We start from the raw sequence: 5,815 nt of genomic DNA, 5'->3' as shown, positions 1-5,815 counted from the left end.
AATAAAGAACTCGTGTAAATACCTTGGAAACTGGAGCAGAGAGTTTACCTTCCTAAAGAGCAGCAGGATGTTACACAGTTACACATTCTGTAAAATTAATAACTGAGATTTTAACGTCTACCACGGGGGAAGGAATGATGTAAGTCACCATGAAAAATCATCCAATCACAAGCTCCACAAATATACACTGCTTTCAAAAAGTGCAAAAGAATGTAAAGTCTGTAATAAATGTGTCTAATAAGTCATTAGTGAATACCAGAGAACCACATGAGTGAGCATGAAAAATTAAAAGAAAAATATGTAATGAAAATAAAATGTTAATATCTAACTTAAAGACAAGCAACGTGAAATTAACAGTAAACATGCAACGTGTTGACTTGTATATGAACTCTAAGTATATTAAATAAACATGTGCTTAATATATCCATTTATGTTTTAATTTAGGCTGTTCTATAATTTAGGAATTAGGGCTGGGCGATATATCGAGATTCAAGATGTATCGAGTTTTCTATTATATATAATAGCTTATTTTGTATCAAAATACTAGTTTTAATAGTCACTGCATTTACTTCCCAGAACAGAGTCCTAACTCAGAGCTTCCCCATAACAAGCCATATTACAGATTACATATCACTCACACATGCTGTCCCTTACAGGAGAAAAAACCAAAAGTGGCACATATTGTGCAGCTGTTTGTTAATAAATGAGCCTGTGTAGCATTTTGGATCAGCAAATTTAACTCAGAATTCTCTTTCTTCTCAGCCTTCATTCGAAATCAAATTATCTTGATTTATATTGTATATCACCATTTTGAGAAAATATATTAAGATATGAGTTTTGGTCCATATTGCCCAGCCCTAGTAGGAATGTTCACAGCATTTCAATGTTAATAAAGGTCGACCTGCAAGATTCTAATCACATAATTGTATTTAGTAAGTGGTTGACAAGTGGGTATTTTAGATTTCTTGTACACCTATCTTAAAGGGGACAGATCATACTAAATCCACTTTTTTAGCCCTTAAATGCAATTTGTTGTATATTTAGATTGTTTAGAAGCACAGAAAAGTTCAAATTAGTCTCTTCAGGTGCTCCGTTGATATCTTTATATTCTGTTTTGGTCATATTTTTCAATCTGTTTCGATTTTTCTACTCTCTATTACGTTTTTTGAACAATAACGTCACAGTATTTGCAGCGGAACTGCCAAATTAGGACATTGACTCCAGGCCCAACACTTCTACCTATTTTATTTCTCGCTTTTATTTTGTATTCCAAGCTCAAGGATGCCGAAGTTACGAGAGGATAAGTCAAAATGTTGGGTTGTTGGATGTAGTAACCCACACGCTTCATTACACCGTCTCCCAGCATCAGAACCTTTTCAAAGTGCCTGGTTGAGTTTTATTTTTCACAGAAATGTACCCACATCTGTGGGTAAGATCATTTTTGTGTGCGAAGCACTTCAAGGATGACTGCTTCAACAACCTCCGCCAGTATAAAGAAGGATTTGCCGAAAGACTTTGTCTGATTGAGGGTTCAATTCCTTCTATCTTTGGAGACGACGAACAGAGCACTTCGGTAAGCTGTAAATAACGCTAAAAAGTGTGATGATAAGACATCCCTGTCATTGTTTTGTTAGCATTAGCAGTTGCACCGTCTTCATATGTTAGCGCTGTGTGCTCGTTTTAGATCCTTGATGATATGGCCTACGTGCTTCAATTTAAGTCTAAAGTTTTCATTAATCATTTCATTTTGCCGTTTTTGTCTCCAAAAAGATTGTATTAAAATGCATTTCGTGACATTAGCTTGGCGCTAGCGTTAGCTCGGTGCTTGTGTTAGCTCACTTGTTAGGGTTCTGAAGGTTCATCATCTTCATTTTCATCTCGCTCCGCCGGGTCCGACTCTGGTTCGAACATGTAAGGCTGGATGGACAAGTCTTCTGTTGTTGACATTTTGTAAATAACGTGTGAATAAAAAGTTTCTGCGCCGCTAAATAATCGTATCTCTTCTATCAAACTACAAAAATGGCCGAACAGGGTGGAGTTGAACCGACTGTCACCTCTGTAACCTGGAGAGGGGGCGGGGTATGAAGTGTCTCATTTGCATTTAAAGAGACCGCACCAAAACTAGTTGCTCTCAGAAACACATCAGAAAAGGGGTAGAAAAGGGGCCTGTGGTAGTGTTGTGTTCAAGACCGCACTATCCGAGACCAAGACTTGCCCGAGACCATCATGCACCGAGACCAAGACAAGACCAAGACTTTCGGGAGCCGAGACCGAGTCAAGACCAAGACCGAGACAAACCGAGACCAAGACCAAGACCAAGACCATAAACATTTTGTTTTTCAATTTAAAAAAATAAATAAATAAATAAAATTATGGCAAGGTTCAACAGTTAAATAACATCTCTCTTTAATTTTAGTTTATTTTAAATACATTTGACGGACAAAAAAAAAGGTGCCTGCAAAAAATTAACTAAAATATTAAAACTACTACTGCTACTGATAAATTCACAATTATTCTACATATTTGAAAACAAGATTTTTATGTCAGCTGAATGTACAGCAAGTGTTTAAAAGCATTTCTGCCAAGAAATAATGATTCTTTATTCTGATTATTTCAGTTGTTCAGGTTTAACAGGTCACAGATTTCACAAGATAAGATTTTAGTTTGAAAAAGCCTTTACACAGGTTAATTTTATTAATTCACTTAGTTGATATAGTTTAATTTGGTTGCTGTAATATAACTGGATATTCAATTCACAAAGATTTCCAACTGTAACTGTAAAAGTGAAACTTTCTGAAATAAAACTAAAAACAAGTTGTCAGCAGTGTAAAAAACATAGAGCTACAGGTAGATGTGAAACTAAATAAAACAAACTCAAACCCTGGAAAAGTCATGTAACAAATTAATCAATAGTTATTATATATATATATATATATATATATATATATATATATATATATAATTATTATTATTATTCTGGATACAGTGGAAACAGAAACTATAAAAAATAATTATATTTTGAACCTGTTTATATTGTGGGGAACATATTATATACATACATGTAATTGGAGTCTAAAGTCACAAAAAAACCACCACTTAAAATATAAAAAATATTTAATATTATTTGAGTGCAACTCTGCGGCGATGACGCGCTGGTGACGACATAAACCAAGATGGCGGCGGCCCGGACTACAGCCGACATTATGTAATAAAGCCTTAAAAGACATGGATATAATGAAAAGAGTGGATGGACAGATGCATAAACATGCAGACTTTCACACGGACACACACGGACTTATTAAACACACACAAACTTATTAAACACACACGGACTTATTAAACACACACGGACCTCAGTAAACACGGTAAACGGAACAGGCTTCACCGCTCGGCTGGCACTAGGACCCAGAGGCAGAGTAAGTGCGTCCCCTATCCAGCATTCACAGGCTGTAATATCATCAGTTTATCATTTTACCAGTTATTAGAGCTACTGTCTTTACCAGGGAGATAATATTTATTACTGGTGATTGTTTTCAGGAGTTTTACTGGGATTTTTACCGGTGATTAGTTCATTTCTCCCTTGCGCTCCGCGGTCCAAACTGACACCGGAGCCACACAGTATGAATGTGTCACACACGTCACTCAGTCACATTAAGGAAGGTTGTGGTCATTATACAGGGTGGATTAATTAATGAATAAAGGATTGTTTTATCCCGTTCTTCTCCGTGTTATTATCACATTATAAAAATGTTTAAAAATAGCAGGAATTAGTGCTGGTCTCGAACGGTCTTGACGGAAAATCCCGAGTCCAAGACAAGACCGAGTCAAAATGCTTCAGAGTCCGAGACGAGACCAAGACCTTTAAAATTTGGTCTCGAGACCAAGACCGGTCTTGACCACCACAACACTAGCCTGTGGAGCTATAATAATGAGGAATTCAGACCCAAGCATTGCAGTTCCGCTTTATATAGACCACAACTGTATGATTTATATATAAAAAAGGAAGGACTTAAATGCATGATTTGTCTCCTTTAAAATATAAGAGATACTGGAGCTTGGTTGGGCGCGTGGGACTGCTTGTAGTGAGCACCAGAAAATTTCTTCTTATTTCAGATCCAATACTTGACCGGTTTGAATATGATATGAAAAAAAGACAACAGCAGCAGTGCTAAAAAGGAGAGAGAGAAAGGCTGCTTCACAATTGCAGAACGCCTTAATGCGTAAGTAGCCCAAACACGTGGCATTAATTAATTGAAATGTGATAGTTACAGTAAGAGAGGGTGGAGCTGATCACTTTTCTATAGTTAATTAAAAAAATAAAATAAAAAGTTTCTCCTAAAACTGCATGTTACCGAGGCAATGTGACACATATATAAATACGTTTTATTTACAAGTTTTATCCCATGTTGTGTTTTGTTCATAAATAACAAACATGTCTGGGCAGAGAAGGACCTGCAACAACTTAAAACTAAATAAAAAATATTCTGCATTCTGGTAAGTTACTTTAATAGCAATTATCAAATAAAGTGATAGATTTGTGGTTTGCTGAAATGATGTATTTTTTATATAATTTCAGCAGTCAAAAAATCCCTCTTTAGGAGTACATGGGGTGGCCCACCCACCCAGGACCTGACCCCAGCAGAGGCCCTCGATGTACATCTGGAGCTTTTGGAGCTACCTGATGACGATCCTGTTAGTATTGTAAATGTTATGACAATACAGTGTTTGCATGTTCTCCCACGTTAAGAAGAGTTCTCCTGACCGTGTATGCCTATGCAGGGGGAAAGCACATCTGCAGCTGAGGAGTGAACCTCTGCAGATGAGGAGACGCCATCTGTGAGCTCCAGAAGGCTCTAGGTATGTCACATTTGTGACAATAAACTGTTCATTTAGTTCTAAATTAATAGGAAATCAGAAATGAGGTGCTGATAAAAATATGTTACAGGACCTAGATACTGCCCTGCCCCAAAGTGAAGCTGGAACATTGTGAGTAGAAGCTAAAGTAAATCTATGTGTTGAAAAAATCCCATTGTGCTAATTGGCATTGCTTCTACAGACCTCATAAACCATCAGAACACTCTAAGTGAGACATCTGCAGAAACAGATGGATCTCACAGACATCCAAATGAGAAGAGACAAAAGCCATGTGGTGGCCATGGAGCTGGAAATAGAAATAAAAAAAACAGGCAATCATTGAACTACGTCTTGAAATCCAGAAAGTGGAACGTGAGGTGGGTGTAAGGGCCATAAAGATGCTATTTTAATAATAGTAATATTTGTGTTTAAATATTAGCATTTTTTGGAATGATGTGTTTAAGTTTATCATAATTCATATGTTTTATATTAGTTTAAAATGCATAATTTGCTTTATATATTTGCTGACTGTTATGACGTCACTCTTAACTCTTAACGGTGATTGGATGTAACTTACATCAGTCTTTTGACCGTGCTTCTGACTTTGTGATCTTTTTTTGATTTTTTCAACTAAAAAGTTTAAAACCAGAAGGAGCTTGTCATGTCTCGTTGCTCGCGTCAGAAACGTGGTGTTAAAGATTCGGTTTACACGGTGGTACTTGAGAGGAACGAGCCGAGTGCCACTACAGTGGGTATTACAGTGCACGCTGTAACCATATGAGTAATGTATTGTATGTTTATTATTGTGATATTTGCTCTCTACTACAGACTCTAAGCTGAAAAGAAATAATTAAAGTTGCTAGAAAATGAAGTTGTCTTATTTCTTTTTACAATTAATGTGGGGCATACAAATGCCTTGAAAAGGTGCATAAATTTGATTACAGTGCATGAATAACACAAG

The 5,815-nt window shown here is 36.5% G+C and overlaps 1 long non-coding RNA gene across 4 annotated transcripts; it reads left to right on the top strand.

The window, feature by feature from the left end:
- The first annotated feature begins 3,384 nt into the window (after positions 1-3,384).
- Positions 3,385-5,582, top strand: LOC114470201 (uncharacterized). Of its 4 annotated transcripts, none has more exons than XR_003674842.1 (6): positions 3,385-3,416; positions 4,114-4,494; positions 4,577-4,692; positions 4,780-4,857; positions 4,946-4,986; positions 5,057-5,582. It is a non-coding gene; the product is annotated as an uncharacterized LOC114470201 (long non-coding RNA). The 4 variants fall into 4 exon arrangements; XR_003674844.1 differs by having other exon boundaries at positions 3,395-3,416; positions 4,114-4,220; positions 4,580-4,692; XR_003674843.1 differs by lacking the exon at positions 3,385-3,416 and having other exon boundaries at positions 3,987-4,220; positions 4,580-4,692.
- The last annotated feature ends 233 nt before the right edge of the window (positions 5,583-5,815 follow it).

This window comes from Gouania willdenowi, chromosome 9, assembly GCF_900634775.1.
Source record: "Gouania willdenowi chromosome 9, fGouWil2.1, whole genome shotgun sequence".
NCBI classification, from domain to species: Eukaryota; Metazoa; Chordata; class Actinopteri; order Blenniiformes; family Gobiesocidae; genus Gouania; species Gouania willdenowi.
This window is presented reverse-complemented; position numbering and strand designations above follow the sequence as displayed.